Raw genomic sequence first — 26,951 nt, forward strand, 5'->3', positions numbered from 1 at the left:
TCACTGGCAGTGAATGGACTCTTTCAGCAAAACAGACAGAGCAAAATAAAGGAAATAACAGTGGCCAACAGAAAGAGATCCTGAGAGCTCAATATCTTGGACTTTGTGTATCAAGGCAAACAATGCTGATATATTGTCACTTTGGTTATGTAGACAAAATTTCAAAAATAAACTGCATTCAAGACTCTGGCAAATAATTGTTCCCCTGATACACAGAAATGCTACACAGTTTGTAAAACACGACTGGAGACGTACAGTTTCGGGAACATCGGGAGAAAATAAAAGTAAACAAAAAATAAATCTCATGATTTTTTCAATGTATGGACAATCATATATTTCACAGAAAAAAATCTTCTGGATGTAAAAACTAACACTAGTGCATTTATCAGTGAAGTACAAAAATACTAGTATTGCACAGATTCTTGTGTGTGCAGAATAATTGATATAGAAAAAGAGGAAGTTATACAGTGAGTTTGTCTAAATACCATACATATTTGCCAGAATTCTACATTAAATGAGGCACTTTCTGAATTAAAACTTGAGTAAGGAATAGAATAAAAAGTACAAAAACAGAAAAGAGAGAATTTGACTCTGATTTTCAACGCCAACAAGCAGGACAGAACCGCTGTACTGAGGTTCAGTTCTTAGCCTTTGGAAAAATGATTTGTCACATAAGATTATTAATTTTCCTAACTGAAAACAAATTATCTCTTGGTGCACTTTGTTTTACCTGCATTACTTTTTCTGGCCCGCTTAGAGGCAGTACAACAAGCTGTGAACACTTTGCTAATAGCTAATGCATTAACTCATAATTTACAGCAAACAGTTTTCTTATCTGCACATCCAGCAGACTTGAATCAATATTAGGATTTCTATCAACTTGATGATTGTATTCACAGTCAGTGAGATTTTAGATGATTCTGGTCTATATTAGGGTTTTCAGCTCAGAAATGCTACATGCCAAGTTTCCAAGCTAATTGCTAACTTTGTCTTTGTGCCATCTGGTGCTGAGCAGACTGTCTCTGAAAAGAGCTGCTGATGATAAGGTCACAGAACCAAAGCAATTGTTCTATCTGTAATACCAAAACACTGTGCTGAAAGACCTTAAAACTGTCAGGATCCCCGCTTCAGCCCTGGCTTGGTTCCCCTCTTCTTCTCCCTCTCACCTGTCCAATCACCACTTCCCAATAAGGCACATTCTTCCACGCACCGCTGGATCATACACGCTCATTCTCTGTGTACCTGCTGATCTCTGAGCCGTCTCCTAGCCTGCCTTCTCCAAGCCACTTGCCAATCTGATCCTGCCCACAGCCAGCCTTTACCTGCCGCTGACCTCCGACCGGTCCCCTGCCGGCTACCTCATGGCGGGCTGCCTGACCACCTTGCATTGGCAACCCACTCTTGATTCTGCCCGCTGCCTGCTGCTGGTCGTCCCGGTTTCCCCCCTGCCAATGCCATCACATGGTTCACTTTGCTGACATGGATTGCTTGAGCCTGCCAGCCCTGTTAGTTTGATTCCCCCCTTTTTGTGACTACCTCATTTTATCAGTTTAGTTTAGTCAATTCATCTCTTGTTTTATTAGGTTTCCCTGATGTTCTTTGTTTAGAATTTTTGTACGTTTTTGTAGTTTAGTGTTTCTTGTATGAGGTTTGGTTCAGTTTTTCTCCTTAGCCTAGTTTCCCCTTTCTTAATTGGTTTGAGTTCGTCTTTTATAAAATAAATTCTTTTGAATAATCTCTGCCGGACTTGTGTCTGTCACCCCTGGCAGCAACAACTGCAGTTACACATTTGTGATAGCTTGTGATCAGTCTTTGACATCACCATGGAGGAATTTTGACCCACACTTCTCTGCGCTGTCACAATAGATGGTTTTTGAGCATGAACTGCCCTTTTAAGGTCTTACCACAGCATCTCAATCGGATTCAAGTCTAGTCTTTGACTTGGCCACTCCAAAACCTTCATTTTGTTCTTTTCGAGCCACTCAGAGGTTTACTTGCTTGTGTTCTTTGGGTCATTGTCATGCTGCATAAACCATTAGTGTTGAGCTTTAGGTCATGAACTGATGGTGGATAATCTCTGGGAGGATTTAGCAATAGAGAGCAGAATTCATGACTCCATCAGTTATAACACGTTGTCTGGGTCCTGTGGAAGCAAGGCAGCCACAAACCATCACACTACCACCTCCATGTTTCACTGCTGGTATCATGTTCTTGTTGTGGAGTGCAGCATTATCTTTACACCAGATGTAACGGACCCCTGTCTTCAAAAAAGTTCCACCTTTGACTCATCAGTCCGCAGGATGTTATCCCAAAAGTCTTGGGGCTCATCTAGATTTTTTTTTTTTTTTTTTTTTTTGCAAAAGCCAGACAAATCTTTATGCTTTTGTTGGTCAGTAGTGGTTTGTGCCTTGCAACTCTCTATGGATCCATTTTCTCTCAGTGTCTTCTTTGTTGTGGAATCATGTAGCCAGACCTTAACTGAGGCCAGCCAGGTCTGCAGTACTTTTGACGTTCATCTGGTTTCTTTTGTGATCTCCTGGATTAGATGTCAATGCGCTCTTGGAGAAACTCTGGTAAACCACTCCTGGGAAGGTTCACCATTTTTCCCTTCTTTCTCCTTTTGTGGATAATGTTTCTAACTGTGGTTCTCTGGAGTCCCACAGAGCCTTAGCCATGGCGCTGACACCCTCCAGAAAGATAAATGTTAATGATTTTGTTTGACATCTGCCCTTGAATCATGCACTGCTTTTTGAGACCCTTTAGCTACTTCACAATACCATAAAGGTTTTATTTAGTGATGTCTAGACTCAACAAGCCTGACAGTGAGTGTGTCTGGTCAGATTGAACCCAACGGCCAAATTAATTTAGTCATTTGGTAGATTGGTAGCTAAGTAGGGAATTACTTTTTCATGCAGAGGAAGGTGGGCTGGACAATATTTTTTTTCAATAAATGAAATCAATATTTAAAAATGGCATTTTGTGTTTTCTTTGGTCATCTTTGTTTCATATTAAAATTTGTGTGATGATCTGAAACACTGAAGTGTGATGAATGTGCAATAATAGAAGACTACTATAGGGGGGGCAAATATTTTTTCACAGGACTGTATGAGTATTTTTAACATGTTTAGACAGATTCAACTTCTGTATATCATATACATGAAAGAAATCGTTTAAAGTCACTCTGAGTAAATGACGTATGTATTTTCATCTCTTAGGGAGACTGCAGATGTGTGGGAACAGCATTGTGTTCAGTAGTAAACCAGGACAAAGAGCTGGGAAAACTGCTCTCTATATAGGTCAGGAAAACTCCAATTTCTGCTGCTCAAGCCTCACAAAATAACACATTTATAAAGCAGAATATGACAGTAACTTAAATATGAAAGTGAAATGCACAATTTCAGACACCCCTTATTTTTGCTGGATTACAATAGCCAGTTTTACACCTCTGTGTCAGCTGATAATGAAATATAAGTTTGAGTGAAACTGGTATAGTTTTGCTCACAGATTTGATATTCTAGACAAACTACTGTTATATCAGTATCAGACTGTATGTGTTCATCAGTGAAACAGTGACTAGAGTCATGAGACAACAGTATGTTAAAGAGTCAGTGACAGATGTTTGAGCATTTCAATCACACACAGGCCAAATTATTTTAAACAGAAATGCACAATGTAAACAGTTAACAAAAATGACATTTTCTGTCTACTGTGCCACTCATTAAATTATTTCTAAATATTTTTTGTGAGGCAGTTTCTTACATCACCTGCCATTTGTATATACTGATACTGATGCATCTGTAATAAACAAATATGAGCTGCTGTATCTACCTGACTGATTTATCACTCTAGCGCTTTTGTGTGCTGATTAAAGACTCTCCAAGCAAACTAGAATTAGTTCCAATTAAGAGCACCACGTGACCACTGCCTCCTAAGTCTACAGAGTTATTTGGAGGACATTTCTTGGAAAATATCCAAAAGCACAAATCCTAAGCCACAGTAGTGTTCAGTCTTAATGACTTTTTTTCTCAAAATGTTATTAGTTATTGAATTAACAGCCTCTGAAAAAGCAGATTATTAATATTTTAATAAAGTTGCAGTTTGCATATTGTGTAAAACAAGAATAGATATTCTTCTTTCAAATTGCAGCTTTTATCCTTTTATTAAGTAAAATCCAAATAAGTACTTTACTGCTCTGTGTCTCCAATATAATTTAAACAGAAACAGACCAAAACAACACAAAGTCAATAGGAACAAAATGATTGACAACGTCATTAAAATGTAGAATGATAGAATGAAGCAACTGAGAAATATGACAAAATATACAGGTCTGGCTTCTGCAGTTATCTCAGTGAGTAGGATGAAGGTTGAAGGTTAAAGTCCTGCATTAAAAAATACAAGTATTTATTGGTCAAGTCCTGGACTGCAATTTGTTCTTCATTACGGATTATATGTTGCTAAAATCCTGATCATTTGTTAGGTGTGCTCATGTGTGTGAGTGCGTGCATGTGTGAGTCCATAGTAAGACCTTAACAATGCAGTAAATTGCCATTGACTCATTTTTTAACTTGTATAATTAAACAAAGTGTCAGATGTTATACTTGATATTTTTTGCATGCAAATTAGTAACTAAAGCAATCTAATAAAGACCAGTACTCAAGTATAGTAGGAGTACTTCAAGTTTATACTTAAGTACAGTACTTGAGTAGATGTGTCTTTTTATATTCTTAAACTGCACATTACATATAAGCGTTTGGGAGCCTCAGTACAACAGTATCAGCAGTAGTAATTGCCTTTATAAAGCCATATTTGTCAAAGCGTTCTACCCTCCAAACAAGAGACAATGATAGATATCAGTTGTGGCTGCTGCCTGAGGCTGACCTCTATTCTGCTTCTCATCAGTCCAACACTCGCAGTGTGACAGCAACAGCCGCTGCACACAGCCTCTTTATAGTGTCCACATGACAAATCACGGTATATAACGCATAATGGGGCAATAAACAAATGTAACATAATCTCATGTTCTAGACATTTGTGGCATCATTTAAAGAGATGTTAAATTATGCATCAGCAAGTTGTTAGTGTTTTGAACTGACAGTCTACTCTGCTTGGTAGGAATGTGGGATCAGTAACAGAATAATCCAGAGGCAGGTTCCTTCACCAGACAGCCTCATCACAGCAAATCCAACCCTATGTGTCAATCTGGAGTGTCTTGTCTTTGTGTTGTATCCCCCTCCTTTCCTACAGTCATGGTATTAGTCAGTCACTAAGACTGTGGGGGTTTAGGTCAGGAAACTGCATGCGTGCCAGCTGAGGAATTGCACAAGAAATGATGTTTACACAGCCTGCACAGACACCAGAAGTTTTAGATGAATAAATAATGCCTGGGATTAAGTCACTCGCTATTTTTAGTCCCTCATACGCATGATTATTCCCCGTCTTTCTCCCCACTTTTTTCACTGTTATCCTAAAGCTTAGCATGCTCTAGCTGCCATGGAAACTGCACCATTGTTATAAAGGCTGCAATATAGTGGAGGAGGGGAGCCACAGAAGAGTAAGACTGACTTCTGCTGCATTTGTGTTGTGTTTTTCTGCTCATGGAGACCTATTTTCTAATGTTGTCATACTAATATTAAGTTTGGGGAAAGTGTGATTATTGCAAAGCAATGAAAGAACCAGGGAATGTAGTATAGGGGAATATAATTTGTAGAAATTCAGTCGTTGAAAATGTACTGACAGCAATGATATTATAAAACGAGAACCATGCTATGCTAAATTAACGAGCTAAATGCAAAATCTCGCAACTGGGAAAACATGTGAAGGAAGGGCACATGCTTCACACATTACATTCTCATTAATTTGTGCATAGAAGGTCACACATACAGTATGCACAAAAGCTGGAAGGTGAAAGCCAGCTCAGATTTCAGCAGTTGGTTTTCAAAAAAGCTGTTTTTATGCTTCCTGAGCAGCAGGAGTAAAGGAGCAGACAGAGAGAGACAGAGAAGGAGGCAGGGAGGAAGAGAGAGAGGGGGAGAGAGACAAAGAGGTGAGACTGATCTAATGAGACAGCGTGATCACAGCCTCCCCTCAGATCTTGCAAACATCCCAGGCAGATCTTCCCGTCTTTTCTGCTGATCTGCACAGCCCTTCTCACTATGGCTGCCTGCTTTCATGTTCAGAAGCTAGACAATAACACATCAGCACAGGCTTCTAGTTTGTACATAATTTGCTTAGGCTATGCATCTTTTGGGAGAGAAACTGTCAAGGCCTTCTGCTACAAGTGTCAGCATCTACAAAATTACTCAAACGATGCTCTTGGTTTGCAAAATGCAAAAATTTTAAGGGATTACACTGTGAGCCAGTCCCTCTAGTTTACCTTTTAGTCAGAGAATCTGATGGACAAATGTGTTGTTATTTTTATTATCAATATGATCACCTGGAGTGCCTTGTGGTAGTGACAAAGTCTGCTTCAGGGGGTTATCTATCTAAAGTGAATTCAGTTCTGCGGGAATCACTCAACTGATCTGACTCCACACAGCAACTGTCCAATCGTACCTTAGCAACTGTATGCTATGTATGGCAAGTCTTCACATGCCAAAGCCCCATGTGAGGTAATCTCATGAGAGAGACAGAGCTGGCAGGGTGGTGTCTCTGAAAACATCTAAAAACACATAAGCAAACTGGAAGGAATAGATTCAACAGTATTTAAGTTTAGCTGCAAACACTAGGGCAGCAGGCTAAGTAGATTACTTCCTGAAGTACAAAGCTATTGTTACTTCTTAGACCATTACATACTTAGCAAATGAATTAATGACATTAGCAAACAATTTGGAAAACAATTAACAAAACAAACATGCATGTATGCATATGTTCTTGTGTCTGGGCATTTTTTTATGGTAATCATCCAAAACAATATTACTAGTGCATCTCAAACAATATTTACAATACAGAAATTACATTTTCAACTTCTGAAAAGTATTCATTTATATGCTGAAATATTGGCTGGGCTCCTTTACCACAAATGACAATACCCCATACGGGATTTTGTGGAGTTCAGGCAAGGGGAGTTGGCTGACCAATCAAGCACAGTAATACCATGCTCAGCAAACATTTGGTAGTTTAGTTTAGTACGTGCTGCTGGAAAACGTAATTGGCATCTCCATGAACCAGTCAGCAGATAGAAGGAGGAAGTGTTCTAAAATCTCCTGGTGGAGGTGATGGCTGTATTGACTTGAGACTACTACTACACCAACAGATGACATATCACCCAAAATCATGATGGACTGCAGAAACATAACAGTAAACTTCAAACACCCTGGATTCTGGCCTGCCTCAATCTGCAAACTAAATAGAATCTCCATGTCACCTCAGTGGGTCATTAACTAGTCAGGATGCCTGTGCCACGTAGCTTCACTCATATTTATCACAAAATCATTTGCATTAAAACCATTTTACAGCTCTGAATCATAGCAGCTCTGTACATTAAAAATCCAACTAGAAACTGAGTTGTCAGCATTCTAATGTTGCTAATGTTAATTAGCTGATTCACAGTTAATTAACGGTTGTTAGAACTGACACCACACTTAATGAATGAGCGCCTTGCTTTTCTCTGTGCCTCTTAAAATGAAGACTTGTTGGTGAATTTTGGTTCAATATGACCTATATTCAACATAAACATTCCACTCCTCAAGTTAAAACTGTCTCTTTCCTTCGGTCTAACACGTACCAGACATGATCAAGTAAAGAAGATAGTAAAATTGACAACTTATTACAGCAATTCAATGTATATCACAATGCTAGTACGGGCTAATATTTGCACCTGGATTGTGTTGTGATGCTGTTGGCTGTGTACACTACTTTACTTGTTGCAAATGAAACTCAAAGGGAAAGAAGAGGTGCAGTCAACATGCCCATTTTGTGAGGTTTAAGTCACTTAGTGGTTCTAAATGTCACATGCAGAACCTTTAAGTCTGTCACACTGTCAACTTGAGCTGTATATGTGCCATGCTGGATCTAAAAGATTTATGAGCATAGCAGGCTTAGCAAAGGGTCTAATATGTTCAGAAATTGAGGGAAAAAAATGAAACAATGACAGTCACAGTTATCAACTTTAAGTCTCACTAAAGTCCACAGCTGAAAATTACAAGCACTCACTGACAGCATTTTGCTGAACTGTTTACTGGTACACAGGTCCAAACAGCACCTCACGTCACAGTCCATTTCAGAGCACCTACAAACTGCTGTCTCTGCAATTAACTGTGTTTAACGCGCAATAACAACAACAAGCCATTATATGAAATGAGGCCAGCAAAGTGGCCTCCATGTTGCCAAATACGAGACAGATTGAGCAGCTTTTCATAAGGGTCAATCACAACAACAGAGCACCCAGCTATTTACAGCAATTAGCACACTTGACAGAAAGCTGTGAAGAATGGCTGGCAGGCAGCAGTGGCAAAGGCCTCTGGGATGATTGCAAGAATAGAACAGACTGTTTTGGTGGGAATATGACTTCTACAAGTCACATTCTGGTTCAGTTCAGATTATCAACTAATCCTGGCCATACACACACACATCCTTTCCAATTTCCTCTATTAGAGATTGCCCCAGCACTATAGAATGTTCTATTTTTGCCTGTGGGCAGATGCACATATGACACCAGTGCTGCTATTGATTTCTACTCAGTCGAATTAGACTGAGTGAAAGTGAGTATGGATGGGGGCATCTCATTCCCATATTTTATTGTTTGGTTTGATTGCAGTCCTTTACAGGTGAACAGCACCAATTGTATGCATTACAGACAGTTTACATGTTAGCTTATATAAACACTGAAACGTCTTCTTGAGCTCTGCAGGAAATTTGTCGAATCTGATACAACAACCCTAACGATGCCTGAAGACTGCATATTTTTAATGTAAACTATAGTAAACCATTATAACAACAATACCTAGACTGAATATGTATTACAAATATCTGTAATTCAGTTCCACATTAATGTCTATTCATGCCAACTGATTTATGACTAGTTGTAATTCCAATTTCATACATTTACAGATTAATTCTGACTCGTCATAATTTTATCTCAAGATATTTTTAATTCCCCACAATGCAAGATATCTACATAAAGTTTACACTGGTCAGAATGATGCTGTAGATATGTGGAATTCTGCCTAATCAAAATGGGACTATAGATGTTTTGAATTAGAGTTTTGTCTTAGCAAAATGATGTTACAGATATCTGTAGTTACATCAGAAGACACAGCAAGCTTTTGAAACATACTGTGGCAGTGCAGCTGTTAACACATATGAAAGGCCATTTTACTGTCCTGTCAGAGCAGCCTGAGGCCAAAGTTCCAGTAAATCTCCATCATATGTTTCAAATAAACAAAGATCTCCTTCTCCACAAACTCTTTGCAGATAAACTCCGATCTTTTTTTAGCATCTTCTAACAAATTTATCCACCAGAGCAGACACCATATTACCAGATATTAAATGTTCAGATGGCTTGTGATAGGCTACATTACATGTATGAGTTTGAGAAGCATTGCTATTGAGTTGCGTTGTCTGAGAATTACTGGATCTTGGACTAAACCAGACAATAAAAGGATATATGTACCTCTCAATTTTTGAAGCCACCTATTAAACATTTAGACTGCAACTTTGCTGATAAAAAAATAATAATGAATTACATGATGAAACACAGCTTTAAAATTACAACTGAAAGTACTACACTGGCATAACATATGTTACACCTAAATGATAAACTGAACTAAATTAATTTAACAGCTGTGGCTTAGTAAAATTTAGTACAGCTCAATTTTCACAACCTGCTTGATCCAAATATTACTGAGCCCCCCAGGAGACATGTGGTAGATAAATGTTGAATAAGATAAATGTTATTGATCCCTCATCTGAGTAATTTGCAAAAGTGAGGACTAGATTGATAAATGGTGCACATGGATTAGTAAAGACTGGGAAAGCCCAAGGCAACATCTTCAATGCACTATTTTTCTCTGAGCAAATGTCCAAAGCACTAAGACTCTACCTTGGTATAAAACAGAGAAATCTTTACAAGAGAACAGTGACCGTCACAGAACATTTGATATTTTTTCATCTCCTTTTTTATTAAAATAATAGAAACAAAAATAATGTCTCTTTCAGCATATATTCAATTCTAAACAAGTAGTACTAACTGTCTGAATAAAGGCTTTCTATCAGTTGGACTTCAGTAGCAGCAGTAAGGTCAAGAGAATGAACCTGCTCCATATGTCATGCATACAATGCATGTGTGACACCAGGAGGACAGCATGCATTGCCATCGTGTCAATATTTCAGCACAAAGCCTGTTGTTTCAAAGAGTGTAACCAAGGCCATCTTCCACCTCAGGGGCTCTATGGAGCACACTATCGTGTCAACAGCGATGTGGCCCAGAGGTTGCAGCTGCACGTACTGCTCCGACACGCTGGCCACCACCAATAGGCCTCTGGCACTCACTGATGACAACCCTGGCAAATGGGGTATCGACTGACACACACAAAAAAATTCTGTAAAGCCAACACACATGTGCACTTCCACCCTGCATCAGCAGTAGTGTCAAGCTCTTGTATAGGATTTGTGTTATTAAATTTGCACTCAGGAATAGGAGAAAATGGGTCTGAACTTAACAGAGGACAGTTCTCAAATATTTTCTTCAGCTCCTCCAGTACAATCCCAAGGTTTTCCAAGATCAGATTGGACATAGGGCTGAAATATGGTCTGTCTGTCCATATCAGAAATCCATCACACTAGAAGTCACAGTGCAAAGCCTGCCATCCCGGGATGTGTATGTAATATTGGGGTAATCCTGCACTTTTTTGGTGCAGTAGTTTCCATTTTGTATCAATTGAAAAAAGAGTCAAAAGATAGAAGTACAGTTGTGGCATTATGTGGGGGTGCATGTCACAGAAAGAGTTAAACAGAGCCCCAGTGAACTCATGTCCGAAAGATGTGAGGAAAGAATGTTTCTAAAGTTATCTGACCATCTGGCTAGCTGTTCAGATGGAGTATAAAGCTGGCCATATAGTTCCACCAGCATGTTCTCGGTCTGCCTTCACAGTTACCCTTAAATATCTCTACAGTTAGGTGTCCAGGAGAAATCCTAATTTGATACATCCAAACTTGCTTCTTTCAAGGCAAAAGACAAGACGTGATACTGAGCACTATATTTCACCATTACCTAGGATAAATTCACTGTCCACAGAAAGAGATGAATCTTCAGATCCTCTGCCTGTATTCAAGGTGCCTAGGCTTGCAACCAACAGAATGGATTAATGTGCCTATTGTTCAGATAATTATGCATTTGTTCCAAAAGTGCACATCACATTTTCCTCAATATAAAGTTATCAAACTTGTTTTTTCCAACCTACACATCAATACTAAAGATAGTCATATTTATGACTACAACACCTTTAAGGCTGCATGAAGTCTTCTTTTTTTTCTTTTGGTGGTAATAACTCTGCCATTTGGTGATGGGCATGTAGTATGTACAGTGAGTGTATCAGAGCTTTTTGGCTGAAACTGCAGCCTGGTGCAGTTGGAAGAAAGCTAATGATGGTGACGTTCAAAAGCTAGCTGTTCACTGTGCCTGTCTGCTGTTTGGTCTGATTATTGGGGAAAACATCTATTTGCTTGAAAGTGATAAAAGCAGAGTTGCACTGGAAAAGCAAAAATAATGACACTGAAAGAGACTAAAAAGCTCCATAATGCTGAAAGAGGGTTTGATGTGAAAAACCACCAGTACAAATGATACACAGTTATTATTTATGCAATAAGAAAAGAGTTTGGCCACACAGCATTGAGAGATGATGTTGTCTTAAAGGTCCCATATAGTGCTACTTTTTAGTAAATTATTAACGGTCTCAAATGTTACCATAATGTGTCCTGGTGGTTAATTTATTCATGTATAATGTCTGGTTTTAGCCCAGTTCTAAACAGGTTGTTTCACTGCTTGTGGCTTTAAATGCAGCTGAGTTGCTGCTATTTCTGCCTCCTTCAGATGGAATTCTCTGCATCTGTCAGTGACAATGTGGAGCTAAACAGCTGACCACATGGCAGTCGACAGACATGAATGAGTGACTTAGACCAGGACTTTCTATCACTTTTATTTTTTTCTCTGAATGATCATTTTACATGCAAATATAACTGAATTCACAGCACAGCTGTTGTCTTTAACTTATGTGTATGAGAAGTTTGTCAGAATTTGCGATTACAAAATCTGTATTTTAGTAATGCAGAGTCGCAGCTTAGAAATGGCTCTGTGCTGACTGCTTGATAAAATGTAGTCTTAAAGAGCTGCCTTTCAGTCATTTTTCATGCTTGTTCTGTTGTCTGATAACAGACCCTGAAAAATATGCCAACAAAAACGAGAACAGCTTTACCAGGAAATTAGCTAATATAAAAGACAGTATATGTGAGCACAGAGAGCAGGAGAGAAGTGCACATAAAAATACTGGCTGAGTTTGTGTTTAAACACAAGACAACATAAGAACACAATAACGCATACAGTCCTTGTTTATTAGTTTAAATCAGTCTTAAAGTATCCTCTAACGCATTATAGTTTTATACAGAGCTCTGACCTGTAGGCAGAGGTAATGGTGACATTAGCCATGCAATGGGCTAACACTAAAGAATTTGTTATTGCAGTGTAGGCATTACCATTAGTAATAACAGTATTACACTCCTCAGAAGCTGTGAGTGCATAAAGACTCTAGCGTTCACTTTTGCACTGTGTGCTTCACTTGTGGGTGAGCCGTTCTACAGTTGCCAAAAGCAGCCCATAAACGTAAATAAACCTGGTGAACTGGGTGACTGTGGGGCAACTGATCATTCTGAAAGGCTCACCTGGAATCAACGGTCAGACAGGAGACAAAAAATTATGCAAACTTGTAGCTGGACAACTCTTGGGTCCTCAGTTTCTACTCACTAACTCAAAAAAGTCTACCAGATTGGGCAGCTGGAAGGCTATCTAGTTGAAGGGGGACTTGAGGAATACAAGTAGTAAGCATTTTAATTTTTTCACAGCTTGTAATTTACACCCTCAAGTTTTCAAGACATGCAAAACACAATAAATTTATTTGTATTGTAAACTTGACATGGCATTACAGTGTCAGTTGATTCATAGTCCAATAGGCACTCTCTGCTAGCTCTGGTTTTGGTCTCGACCAATCCTAAGGGACATATCTGGCTCTTTAGCTGCAAAACACCTCCCGGTGTTTGGCAACTAGATGCTAACTGATATCTGTCTGCTCATCAGGTTATGTGAGGTGGCTTTTCTCTGAAAACCCTTTTGTTGTGCTGTCGACAGTCAAACAGTTGAACAACTGTTGACAGCACAACAAAAGGACTTTTCCTCAGCTTGCACTAAAAGGTCAAGAAGAGTCGCAGGTCCAGCTAATCATTTTCTTTAGGTTCATCACCGCAAGCAACCCCTTTCACACTGTCATTTGAAAAACTATTTGCCTCTCTATAGATATCTTCTGTTTTTGCATATTTGTCACAGTTATATGTTTCAGGTCATCAAACTAATTTTAATATAAGACAAAGATAACTAAGAAAACACAAAATACCGTTCTTAAATGTTGATTTCATTTATTGAAGGAAAACTACTGTCCAGCCCCACCCAGCTCTATGTGAAACAGTAATTGCCCCCCCAGCTACCAATCTGACAAATGACCAAATTCATTTGACAATTGGGTTTAATTTTACCAGACAAACTCACATATGATTACTGCCAGGCAATGCGGAACTAAACATCATTAAATAGAAACTGTCTGTTATTGTGAAGTAGCTAAAAGGTCTCAAAAACCAACACATGATGCCACATTTTAAAGAGATTCAAGAACAGATGCGAAACAAAGTCACTGACATTTATCAGTCTGGAAAGAGTTACAAAGCCATGGCTAAGGCTCTGGGACTCCAGAGAACCACATTTAGAGACAATATTCTAAAATGGACAAAACATGAAACAGTGATAAAGCTTTCCAGGAGTGGCCTGCTGAACTGCAGGCCTCACTTGCCTCAGTTAAGGTCAGTGTACATGATTTCACAATAAGGAAGATAATGGCATCCATGGGAGAGTTGCAAGGCACAAACCACTACTGACCAACAAGAATATAAAAGCTCATCTGGCATTTGGAAAAACTATCTCAATGAGCCCCTAGACTCTTTGGGTAACATCCTGTGGACTGATGAGTCAAAAGTGGAATTTTTTAGAAGACATGGGTCCGTCACATGTAGTGTAAAGCTAATACTGCATTCCACAAGAAGATCATGCCTACAGTGAAACATGGTGGTGGTAGTGTGATGGTTTGGGGCTGCTTTGCTTCCACAGGACCTGGACGACTTGTCATAATTGATGGAGCCATGAATTCTGCTCTCTATCAGAAAATCCTCCTGGAGAATATCCACCATCAGTTCATCACCTAAAGATCAACACTAATGGTTTATGCAGTATGACAGTGACCCAAAGAACACAAGCAAGTCCACCTCTGAGTGGCTCAAAAAGAACAAAATGAAGGTTTTGGAGTGGCCAAGTCAAAGTATTTATATACAGTGACACAATCAATATTGAAAAATGCAGTTTTTTTTGGTACTCTATTCTCCTTTGTCATTCAGTACGATTCTTCAGTAGATCAAACTGGCAACAGCCAAGGACAAGATTGTTTTGATTTCTTAGTGATGATATGTAAACTTTTCAAACACTCCTTCCTTGCGTGAAGATGCAAATGCACAAACTTGCCAGGTGTAGCCATAGAAAAACACCTTCATTAAAAACCTTGCTGAATGTTGTCCATTATAATGCAACTGAAACAGCATACTCCCACTTATAGTCTCTCTATTTGCCAGTCATCAGAAAGAGCTCTTCAAATGGTAGATGAATGACAAACTGTTTTGAGATGCAGTGCCTGTTTCTAGGGCAGAGGGAATTCCACGTGGTAATTACAGGGGAAAATGAAGCAGCTGATTCTATTGTATGGTCTGATACACTGAAAAGGTCACTGATCTGTGGATTGGATGGATGCCTTGGAAATTACAACAAACCCTTTGTCTTCACAGAATAGCCATCGCAATTTATGTACTGTTCTTTTCCCATCTGATCAGCACGGACAGGCTGGCAGCAGGAGAGATGACATTGATGACCCACAATCCTTTCCTATAGAACCAGGCAGTGGCATGCTTGGGGGGAAGTCTATTGAGTTATACTGCCTCTCAGGCTGGGCTGCTGGGAAAACATGCATGTAGAGGATGAGGTCACAACAGTCTAACACAACTTCTTAGAGGAAAAGGCTTTCCTCTGTTCCTAATATCATCCTCTATCAGCTACATCTCTGCAAAACATGTCTACTGCCACATGTGTCCTCCACTGTCAGGTGGGAAAAGAACTGACTGACAAGTTTTAATGGCACAAAGATAAAAGTAGCTGTAGCCAAATGGCAGACAGTCATAGGTCACAGTAAAGGGCAATGGGTTTTATAGAAGCAGCGGTCTGGACTGCACTCTTATAGGTCACTGGTCAATACAGAGGAATAATGAATGACTAGCATTTAGCCCAGCAAATTACTGTTTCCACCCTCAAAGTGGTGCAGTCCACTGTGGGATTTGCATTTAGTGCCTGGTGGTAAAATTGTACGTGCCAGGTGACACTGGGCTGTTGTTTTATCTTGCTGCAGAGACACAGACTTGAAAAGGGGAGAGCACTTTTCTTTAGACAAATACCAATTTGATGGCAGGCAGCCAATGCGTTAAAAAAGTAGGTTTAAACTGCTCAAAGAAACATATGTTCGTACACACAGTGCACACAGTGTTGCATCACACTCAAATCTCTGAATCTCCAAGTGCTCCTACTAAGCCAGTCCAAAGACATGGCAGGTTAACTGGTGATTCTAAATTGGCTTTAGGTGAGTATAAGCATGTATGGACTGCTGGGACCTGCCCAGGGTGTCAACTGGGATAGACCCCATGATCCTGCACAGAAGAAAGCAGGTATAGATAATGACTGGATATTGAACAAAGCAATATGACAGTTTAAGAGTAGTTATTTTAAAGTCAGCATACATGGTACTACAGAGTGCACCTCATTTAGGCATGTTGCTATTTTTCTAAGTTAGACTTATTATATATAAAAGATGGATACAGCAACTGTAATGTCACAACCTGGTTTATGGATTACCATTGCGAAGCCTCCAGTTTAGAGTTTGGCTGCTGCTGTCTAGCAGAGCACATTAGACCATGTAACAAGCAAGGGCTGGATCTGACTGAGGATTAGAGGACACTGCACATGCTGATACAATAGTAACCCGTCAATCACAGGGTCACTATGCCGCAGCATACCCTGATTTATCATCTATTTACCCTAAGTAGGACCATATTTTTACAAAATTAACATCATCCTACATTGTAGAAGTCTTGAAATTAGCCACTGAGACCATAAACTTGTTAGAACAATGTTTACTGAGTTAACTTCCACATTAATTTCACATTTCAGACCTGTTATATCCATCTTTTACATATAGGCTACAGTTTACTGTTACTGTTTTTCTGCCTCTGCTAGCGGAAGATCTGTAATTCTGATAACCTAATGCAAATGCCGGGGTTGTTGGTTGTTTTTTTCTTTTTTTACCATTAATCTTTTAGGCATGAATAACAGATTTTAATGTTGCTGTGCTGAAATTTCTGTGAGCTTAACAGACATACTGAAATTGTTAAATACATCAGATATGTGGGCAAGTTTTCAAAAGTATGAAATCAGGAGCACAAAATCAAAAATTTGTATCTGTAATAATGTTGTCTACCTTCTTACATGTTGCGTGTACCAACTTTGGTATCCAATATGTAGGGAAAATAAGGAGACAACTTTGATTATGAATCAGTGATCATATAAATATCCACTATGTTGTTCCTAAGTCTGTTGCTGCAAAACAGATAAGAATGTATATGACAGTGTTAATGCTATGGAATTATGCTACTCTAATGTGTCTGGTATGACCTGACCTGCTGGCAACTGACTTCATGTGTAATAACGCTCCACATCATTGAATTAAGGTTGAGTTGAACCCACATGTAGGGTGACTCACCATTCAGCACTGAGCAAGTCCAACTGACTGAAACATTCACAGTCTTGCACTCTCTGAAGTTTCTGCATGCTTTTACTGTCTGTGCAGCCCTGTAATGTATTAAATGGATGTATTTAAAATCTAGACTCTGAATTCCTTTTTTATTTTGTTTCTAAGTCCTCCTCTGTTACATTATAGTGACAAGAGTCCAATACAGCAGCCTAGCAGTAGCCAAAGCTGTTAAATACCATATTTTCACAAATATAAACATATATGCCTTCAATATTTTATTCTCATTAATAGCACTAGAAATTAAACTGTGCAATGATGTGCAAAGCCTGTTAAAATCACAAAAATGTTTGCACCCCAGTAGTGTACCTAGTAGAGCTGGCACATCATGTACTAAGGCTGAATCCTTACTGCATCTTTCCAGGTTCAATTCCAGCCTGGACCCTTTGCTGCATACCATCCCTCTTTTCCCCTTTCCCTGACTCTCTCTGGCTGTATCTATCTAATAGAAATCAGATCCTAAGAATAATAATATATATATATATATATATATATATATATATATATATATATATATATATATATATATATATATATATATATATATATATATATATATATATATATATATATATATATATATATACACACACACACACACACACACACACACACACACACACACACTATCAGTCAAAAGTTTGGACACATCTTCTCATTCAATGGTTTTTATTTAATTATTTTCTACACTGTAGATTAATACTGAAGACATCAAAACTATAAAAGAATACATATGGAATTATGTTGTAAACAAAAAAGAGTTAATCTTTAGTATTGATCTACAATGTAGAAAATAAAACAAATAAAAAGCATAGAATGAGAGGGTGTGTCCAAACTTCTGACTGGTAGTGTATATTTCTAAAAATATTAAAAACTGCAAAGTTATGGTGTTACATTAGTGGGTTGTTTAAAAAAAACATATTGAACAAAGTTAAAGGAAAAATTTTCATCAGTATAAATAATTACAAAAATAAAGATATGAAAAGAACTTAATCACTCATCTGTTTAAATAAAGCCTTTTTTTTTTAAAATTAAAAATAAAAAAAGAAAGAAAGAGAGGTTTTACTTTCGCTGTTTAAACCAAATACATTCACCTTGGTCACGGTCAATAGCAGAGGTCTGACGTTAGAGTGTCTTGGAAAACAGTGGAACCCACTGGAATCTCTTGGTGTTGCTTTCTTTTGTCTGTCAAAAGGTGTGCTCAGATTTACTGACAAATTGAGACAAACATTAGAGATATATATTTAAATTAATTCTGATTTGGTCCTGTAATAGCTACTTCAAGCCTTACACCATCTGTAATGTGGAAATGTAAAGTGGACAGCGTACACACACAAGGTTCTGTTCATACTGAAATACGTCCGTGTCAGTCTGCTACATACAGTAATATTGCCCTTCATATCGAACACAGACAAACACACAGGGCTCCTGCAGCTGTTTCTCAAAGGCTAGCAATGACTTTACACTTTTTACAGGATATAGCAGCTAATTTGCAAATTGGACAGGAGTACCATGCCAATGTGATTATTCCCAAGGTCTGCCAAACACAGTGGACAGATATAATGCAAGCTTTTGGAAAAAATTATTAGAGGTTCCTACAGTGTTTGAACACTATTGATGGAAAGCATGTACAATCAATGCTCTTCCAAAGGTGTGGATGACGGAGAGTCTGCTCATACAATCTCTCCTCATGACAAGTTTTTTTTTTCAAATTTTACCAGTGTATTTGGTGTGCTTGTATATTGAACAGTCTCTGAGGTCAGGAATTTTGAGATGTATGCACATCAAGAGGGGTCCAATGACCCTCGCAGACTAGAGTTGATGATGAAATTTACTACTGCAGGCACAGAAAACAAATACAGTTACTATTATAGAAAAAATGCAGCTTTTACATTAATTAATTGATGATATACTGTACAGTCACAGGAGATATTTTCCTGCAATGCTTGCCAGACAGCACCTGCTGGCCAAGCATTGGGGCTCCGTGGGGATCGGTCGGGCACAGCCCAAAAAGTAACACGGGGGTTGCCGCCCGGTGGGCCCACCACTCACTGGGCAGGGAAATGGGGTCGGGTGCTATGCCAAGCAGTCTGTAGGTAGGAGCAGGAGTCTAGGCACACCGTCCCCTGTTGGCGTAGACTAGCTCTGGGGACGTGGAGCATCACCTCACTGGCATGGAAAGAACCTGAACTGGTGCGGGAGGTGGAGCAGTACCAGCTAGATATAGTTGGGCTCACTTCCACGCACAACAAGGGTTCTGGAACCAGAATCCTGGAGAAGGGTTGGACTCTCTCCTTTTACGGAGTTGCCCAGGGTGAGAGGTGCCGGGCAGGTGTGGGGATACTCACAAGCTTCCGGCTGAGCGCCCCTTTATTGGAATTCTCCCCAGAAAATGAGAGGGTCGCCTCTCTACGGCTGTATGTTGCAGAGGGGAAAACTCTGACTGTTTGTGCTTATGCATTGAACAGAAGCTCAGAGTATTCAGCCTTCTTGAAGTCTCTGGGTGGTGTCCTGGAAGGGCTACCGCCTGGAACTCCATAGTTCTCTTGGGGGACTTCAACACTCACATGGGTGATGGCGGAGAAACCTGGTGTCTGATTGGGAGAAACAGCCTGCTTCATCTGAACCTGAGTGGTGCTTTGTAATTGGACTTCTATGCTAGTCATAGACTGGCCATAAAAAACACCATGTTTGAGCATAAGGTAGCTCATAAGTGTACCTGGTACCAGAGCACCTTAGGCAAAAGGTCGATGATTGACTTCATAATCATGTCATCAGACCTGCGGCCATATGTCTCGGACATTCGGGTAAAAAGAAGAGCAGAGCTGTTAACTGATCACCGCCTGCAGGTGAGTTGGATCCGACTGCAGGGAAGGCTGCTGGACAGGCCTGATAAACCCAAACGTGTAGTGAAGGTGAACTGGGAACGTCTGGCGGAGGCACCTGTCTGTGGGGTTTTCAACTCCCACCTCCGGAAGAGATTCTCCTGCATCCCGGGGGAGGCTGGGGACATGGAATCTGAGTGGGTCATGTTCAAAGCTTCCATTGCAGAGGTGGCTGGTAGGAGCCGTGCCCTGAAGGTCACTGGTGCCTGTCACGGTGGCAACCCAAAAACCCGCTGGCAGACACCAGCAGTGAGGGAAGCCGTCAGGCTGAAGAAGGAGGTCTTTTGGGCTTGGCATACTCGGGGGTCTCCTGAAGCAGCTGACGGGTACCTGTTGGCCAAAAGGGCAGCAGCTGTGGCAGTCGCGGAAGCAAAAATTTGGGTGTGGGAGGAGTTCGGAGAGGCTATGGAGAAGGACTCTCAGTTGGCCTCAAGGAAGTTCTGGCAAACCATTTGATGTGTCAGGGAGGAGAGGCAGGGCTGGAATCCGAATATTCAGATCTCAAAATAAATATCAGGATACCACCGTCACGACCGAATATTCGGATATTCTGGTCCAGCCCTAGTTGACCCTCTTTACTCTTGCGGAGCTGCTGAGGGGGTCATGGGAGTTCGACCTGCCAGTCCATATGTGTCTTGTGGATCTGGAGAAGCCTACCATCATGTCCCCTGAGGGGCTCTGTGTGGGGTGCTGCGGGAGTATGTGACACCAGGCTCGCTAATGTGAGCCATTCAGTCCCTGTACAACCAAAGTGAGAGCTGTGTCCGCATACTCGGCACAAAGTCAGACACCTTTCCTGTAGGTCTTGGACTCTGCTAGGGCTGCCCTTGTCTCCGATCCTGTTCGTGGTGTTCATGGACAAAAACTGAAGTTGCAGCTGGGGTGAGGAGGGTGTAAGGTTTGGGGACGTCAAGATCGCATCTCTGCTTTTTGCAAATGATGTGGTTCTGTTGATTTCCTCAGACCGTGACCTTCAGCATGCACTGGAGCAGTTTGCAGCTGAGTGTGAAGCAGCAGGGATGCGGATCAGCACATGTAAGTCCGAGGCTATGATTCTCTGCTGGAAACTGGTGGATTGTTCCCTCCAGGTTGGGGGGAGTTGCTTCCCCAAGCAAAACAGTTCAAGTATCTCGGGATCTTGTTCACAAATGATGGGAAAATGGAGCGTGAGATGGACAGGCGGATTGGTGCAGCGGCAGCAGTAATGCAGGTGTTGTATTGAACCGTCATGGTGAAGAGGGAGCTGAGCCGCAAGGTGAAGCTCTCAATTTACCAGTCCATCTACGTTCCAACCCTCACCTATGGTCATGAGCTCTGGGTAGTGACCAAAGGAACAAGATCGCGGGCACAAGCACCTGAAATGAGCTTCCTCCAGAGGGTGGCTGGGCTCAGCCTTAGAGATAAGGTGAGAAGCTCAGACATTCGGAGGAGCTTGGAGTAGAACCACTGCTCCTTCGCATCAAAAGGAGCCAGTTGATGTGGTTTGGCCATCTGATTCAAATGCCTACGGGGACGATTCCTTTGGAGGTTTTCCAAACACGTCCACCTGGGAGGAGATCCTTGGGCAGACTGAGAACTCGCTGGTAGGATTATGTATCTCATCTGGCCTGGGAAAGCCTAAGGATGCCCCAGTGTTGTTGGGGGGAGGGATGTCTGGAATGACCTGCTTTGTCTGCTGCCTCCACGATCCGGCCCCGGACAAGTGGAAGACAATGGTTGGATGGATGGATGGATGGATGGATGGATGGATGGATGGATGGATGGATGGATGGATGGATAGTCTGTAGGCTGTGTTGTACGAAGTGAGTTTCTCCTGGACTGTGAGAGAAGCAGCAGAATGTTGCTGCAGTCATATATTTTATGAGATTTAATTTATGAACGGCAATTAAATGACAACAGTATATTTTCATATTTACTTCGGCAACTTTACTATTTACTTTTACAACTTTACGACATTTGCTACATTAAGGTGACTGTTATGAGGCCATCGTACAATTTGTACTGTTCACTTATTAATCAAACAACTTAGCAGCAGCTTGGTCACAAATGTGGATAATCCTAGACTCACGATTTATTAAGACATGGAGGTATTCAACTCATAAAGTGCAGACGCATAGTGGTAAATTTAGGTAAAATGTAACTTCCTTAACAATGCCTTCGGAATTTGAACTTTGGAACCGGTTCGAAGTTGGAATCGGTTTTCAATGCCTAGCCCTAGTGCTAACACAGAGCTGAAAGATATTCAAGTTGTAAAGACATAAAACAAGTTCAGCTGCCCCACCTAATATTTAATAAGCTACCACCAGAAAATCTATTTCATTTTTTGCTTGACAAGTGACAGTTTAGTACAGATAATACATTAACTACGTGTGGTGAGAAAATGCAGACTGCAACACCTAGCAGACTAGCAGACAAATCTGCACTAATAACACACAGCTACAAAAATATTCAAGTTTTAAAGACAGAAAACAATTATTCTGGTGCACTAACATATATTTAAGAAGCTACCACCAGGAAATCATGTTTTAGTCGATCAATGACTAGTAGGATTAATGATTTATCAAAGTTGTTGATCATTAATCCAGTCACATTTTCAACACCAAACCTGACACATAAGGTTGGTGCAGACACTGCTAGCTACTGTAATAACAGCAACTCTGTACAGTCAGTACATTACCTATTTCTTGATTACAAACACAGAATGCATGGAAAAAGATAAAATACTCAAGCTGTAAAGACAGAAAACAAGTCAATCAGCACTACCTTGCATTTAGGACATTAGCACTCGCAAAGGTTTATCATTTTTGCTTGATAAACTACTAAATTACACCTAACCTTGGTCAATAAGGTAGCTATTTGTTGTGAATATGGATGCATTATTGCTTGATAAACAAGAAAAGTACTCCGAGTGCAGTACTCCACCAAGGCTGCTCAATCGTATGATTTCTGACGGATAAATCTCGACAAGTCCGCAGCGGTGGATTTGTTTATTTATTTTATTTATTAGTTTATTTAATAGGGACAGTGCATATTAATGAACACATGCAACAATAGCAGTGTAAATATGCCAGATTATAGCAGAAATGCTTGTAGTAGGATTGCAATCATGTGATCGTCAGCAGGCAGTTGATGTAGCATTCACTTGATGTCATAGTTACAGTGACGCCGTGCCGCTATCTCGCAATGATACAGAACTCTTTAACAAATCTGTGGATCCAGACTATAAGCCGCATCACTGCCAAAATCTCATGAGGGGGTCCTTGTGCCATTTCTGACCATCCTTGAAAATTTCATCGTCACATAACTCCGCTGCATTCCTTGATGGACTAATGACTTATAAGACTAACCAGTCATCAAAGTTGTTGTTGATAACTTTCCAATTGAGAACAAATCACACAAATACAGTATATCTCTGCACCACACCTGTCACTTATGGTTTGTGCATAAATTGCTAGCCACCATAACTATAGTCACACAGCACTACATTACACTTAAGATGCTAGTGCTAGCTAAATTTGATAGTTTTGCCTGGTAAACAACTAAATGAGTGTTAACATATGACATGGTTTATTAGCTATTTGAAGTGAATGTGTGAGCATTATTGCTCAGACAAGTTTATTACACCAAACTTTACAATTTTTGAGATTGCTGATTTGAAAGTGGGAGCTCAACACAACAGAACAGCTTTAGACAGCCTCAGTGTAAAATTATATGAATAATACAGATTCTATAGTGCTCAAACCTAAAACACACTCAGTCTGTTTGTCCATCTTGGCTCTTCAATTAGTGAAGTGTTAGATAAGGGATAAAGATAAGCTGCTCCGCAATGTCGAGGCCACTGACGATTATGCAGAATTTATAGGTAAAGCATTCACCTGTTTACTGATTACAGAGGCAGCCTTTGTTCCTTGTAAAAGATAAATATAGAGCTGAAAGGGGCTGTTCAGGAGGTTAGAGATAAAGGACCGAGCAACGTCTGGCACCTCTGCAACTCCAAAATCAGAACGGGTGGGAGGAGGGCATGTGGCACGATGTCATCATCTGTGTCAACACAGTGACATAAAGCCTGATTTCCACGAAAGAGCAGGATGCAGAAAGAAAACGGATGATAGGAAGTCAGATGATTCACCCAGCGGTGACAGAACAGAGCAGGCTGCCTGCAACAACAGTGTGAGCAGAGCACCTTCACTTCCCATGACAAAATATTAACCAAAGGAGTTTAAATATGACTACAACTGACTGTGCTCCCATCACTATGATGCCGCTGCTCCCCTCTGCATCATAAAACGCTGACACAAGTACATCTGAAAGATTACTAATCTTCTGCTTATTTCTATGATATAGTCTGCCAACCTCAGTGGCATGTGGGTCACTGCTTAACTAGGATATGTGTGCATTACATTTATATTAATGGTTAACTTAGAGCTGCGCTAATTATTCCATCTGTGTAAACAACAAATAAAATGACAAAAAACAATGTCAAAAGTGACACCTGTAGTGAAAATTATCACCCAACTCTGCATTTCCCTTCATTTTTACAATGTTTTTAGGCTTACTTAGCTATTTGTTTTGGTTTTCTGTCCACAAATATATTATTGTAGTTCGCTCCCACCAATCTTGTTAGCTCCACCTTTAGTAAATAAAGGTCTGAATGAGGCTGCAAGAAATGGAATTACATCTCAGATCCCCAAAATCACAACTTTAGATGAATGCAAATATTGCTGATTGACTGCTGGACCAGCAAACAGGCAGTTACCATAGTAACTATAATTTGATAACATGTCAATATTGTGGTTACAGTTTGTTTCACTGCGTCTAAACTTAATGCAGCTTTAAAATTATAGCCTACACAATACATTTTGTTACATTAAATGTTGGTAATGCAAAGCTAACCAATGTAAAAGATTAGTGGTGCATATAGGTTTGCTTTTATAACAGTTTTAGAACAGAATCAGAGGGAATTATGGGTTTTTATTATCAATGCTTCAAGAAGAACTTAAAACTTAGTGTGAGCAGTGATAGTCAGCAAATGAAGTTCTAGCATTGTCCACAACATTTGATTCATGGGTGGTCCCTGCATCACCATGGAAAAAAACACTGAACCACTGAACTGAGACCAAGCACTGAGACAGATTTTCTTCAGCTATGACCTCATGGATATGTAATTAACATAGGGGGAAATCATAAATTAAAGGAAGTGCCTTGGAGCTAAAATGAATATTAAAGATAAGAAGGAGCTGCTGGTACCCTAGCAGACCCAGACTTCATTTGCCTTACCTGGCATTGTATAAAACAGTGATGTTTCACTAAAGAGCTCATGCAAGAAGACAGGACTTAACAACAGACAGACAGAAACTCAGGGTTTAAATTATGAGCTTTTCTGAAGTAACATTTTTAGCTCCACATTTCATTGAGGAAGATGACATGAAGAGTAAAGCTAAGGGTTTAATAGATTTACGAGTTTATAATGTCTAGCAGCCAGTTAGAGTTATGAAATAATATTTTCATCACAGATTGTGGTTGAACAGCCTCTCATGATGGAGTAAGTGGTAAATTGTGTCTATTTTAGGACTGCAGAGTAGTTACATTTAAATCACTGGATACAGGCACACTATGCTATCCGCCAAGCCTTTGTTTTGACCTTCCAAAGCTAATATTGCCTTATTTTTTTACTTGCAGGCCTGTTTCATATTGTAAGCAGTGATGTGGGTCATTTGAACTGAAATTAATTCCTAAACAAGTTTCTTGTTTCTTGTTTCTATTTTTTTTTTTTTTTTTTTTTTTTTTAAATTTCAAATCAATTCCAATGTATTATGGCCGTGGTTCCAGTTCATCATCTGAAGGTCACGAGTTACACAGCTTTTAATAAACCACAGGACATAATCCAGCTGTCATAGAGCTCTCTGCTGGGAGCCGGTGGCATTTTCACATCCACAGCTGATGCACACAGCGCTGTGAACTCATGTGGAGGGTGACAGGTAGCTGGAGCTGACTGTTCTCCTGCTGTCACCACAATAAGGAGCAGTTACATCTGAATAAACCTGCAGCTGATGGCTAATATGACACGGGTATAACACACGGAAATGTGCTGTTTAACCTCCTACTGTTGTTGTTTTTTGGATTTTTTGTTCAGTTTCAGTGCAGAACGGCTCCATCACGCTCTACTAATTCCTCCCTGCACGCCTATAACCTACTGTAACCAGCAGACTGTCCTCTGGCCGTGCAGCAGCTTTGTTGGCTCTCAGCAGCAGCGGCCGGTCTGATGTCCTACCTGTGGAACAGGTGACAGGGTATGTGCGCAACGACGGACACTCACCAACTGATGACAGTGTGCTTCGCCGAGGAACAAAAAAACAGGGAGTCCCAAGTTGGAACTAGCCGCCAGCCACCATCCTCCGCTGGGCCAATACAGAGAAAGTGCGCAGTGTCAGCGAGTCCGTCCGGTACAACACATTCCTCTGCTTCATGGAGCGGAGCCGCCGGAGCCGCGACACAGCGGACTGGAGAAGCTGCCGGAGCGCTTCAGTGCGCGCGCAGCAGCAACAGGAGGAGCGACAAGTTGCACGTGCTCAGCAGACAGGAAGAGGTGCCTTCAAAGTAAGAGCAAGGCAGCGCTCAAAAAATAAAACTGAAAAAAATGGCAATGTGATACAAAATACATAAATCTACGTATAAATCCATCAGCAATTAAAGGGAGCCGTTTTCTGCAAACACACATTTTTTTCCGGTGTACGCGGAAAGGGCGGCGCTACGTTACAGGAGGTGGTCTGCATTTTTATGTGTCTACTGCTGCAGCCATGGAAAACCAAAAGTACCATTAATTTTCTGGCATACCAGGCAGATCAAACCACCCCTTTGTACAACATCAAACCCTAAAAAATGTTGCTGCACAGCGCTCTAGAATAGAATAGAA

General features: G+C 40.3%; 1 protein-coding gene across 1 annotated transcript in view; it reads right to left on the reverse strand.

Moving 5' to 3' along the window:
• LOC111585651 (cAMP-dependent protein kinase inhibitor beta-like) overlaps nucleotides 1-26,574 on the reverse strand; it is a 37,014-nt gene extending 10,440 nt beyond the window's left edge. Inside the window, exon 1 of the mRNA XM_023295202.3 lies at nucleotides 26,355-26,574. The gene's annotated coding sequence lies outside the window, so the exon portion shown is untranslated. The remainder of the gene's footprint in view (nucleotides 1-26,354) is intronic.
• Between the last annotated feature and the right edge of the window lie 377 nt (nucleotides 26,575-26,951).

Source organism: Amphiprion ocellaris, chromosome 15 (assembly GCF_022539595.1).
Source record: "Amphiprion ocellaris isolate individual 3 ecotype Okinawa chromosome 15, ASM2253959v1, whole genome shotgun sequence".
Taxonomy (NCBI): Eukaryota; Metazoa; Chordata; class Actinopteri; family Pomacentridae; genus Amphiprion; species Amphiprion ocellaris.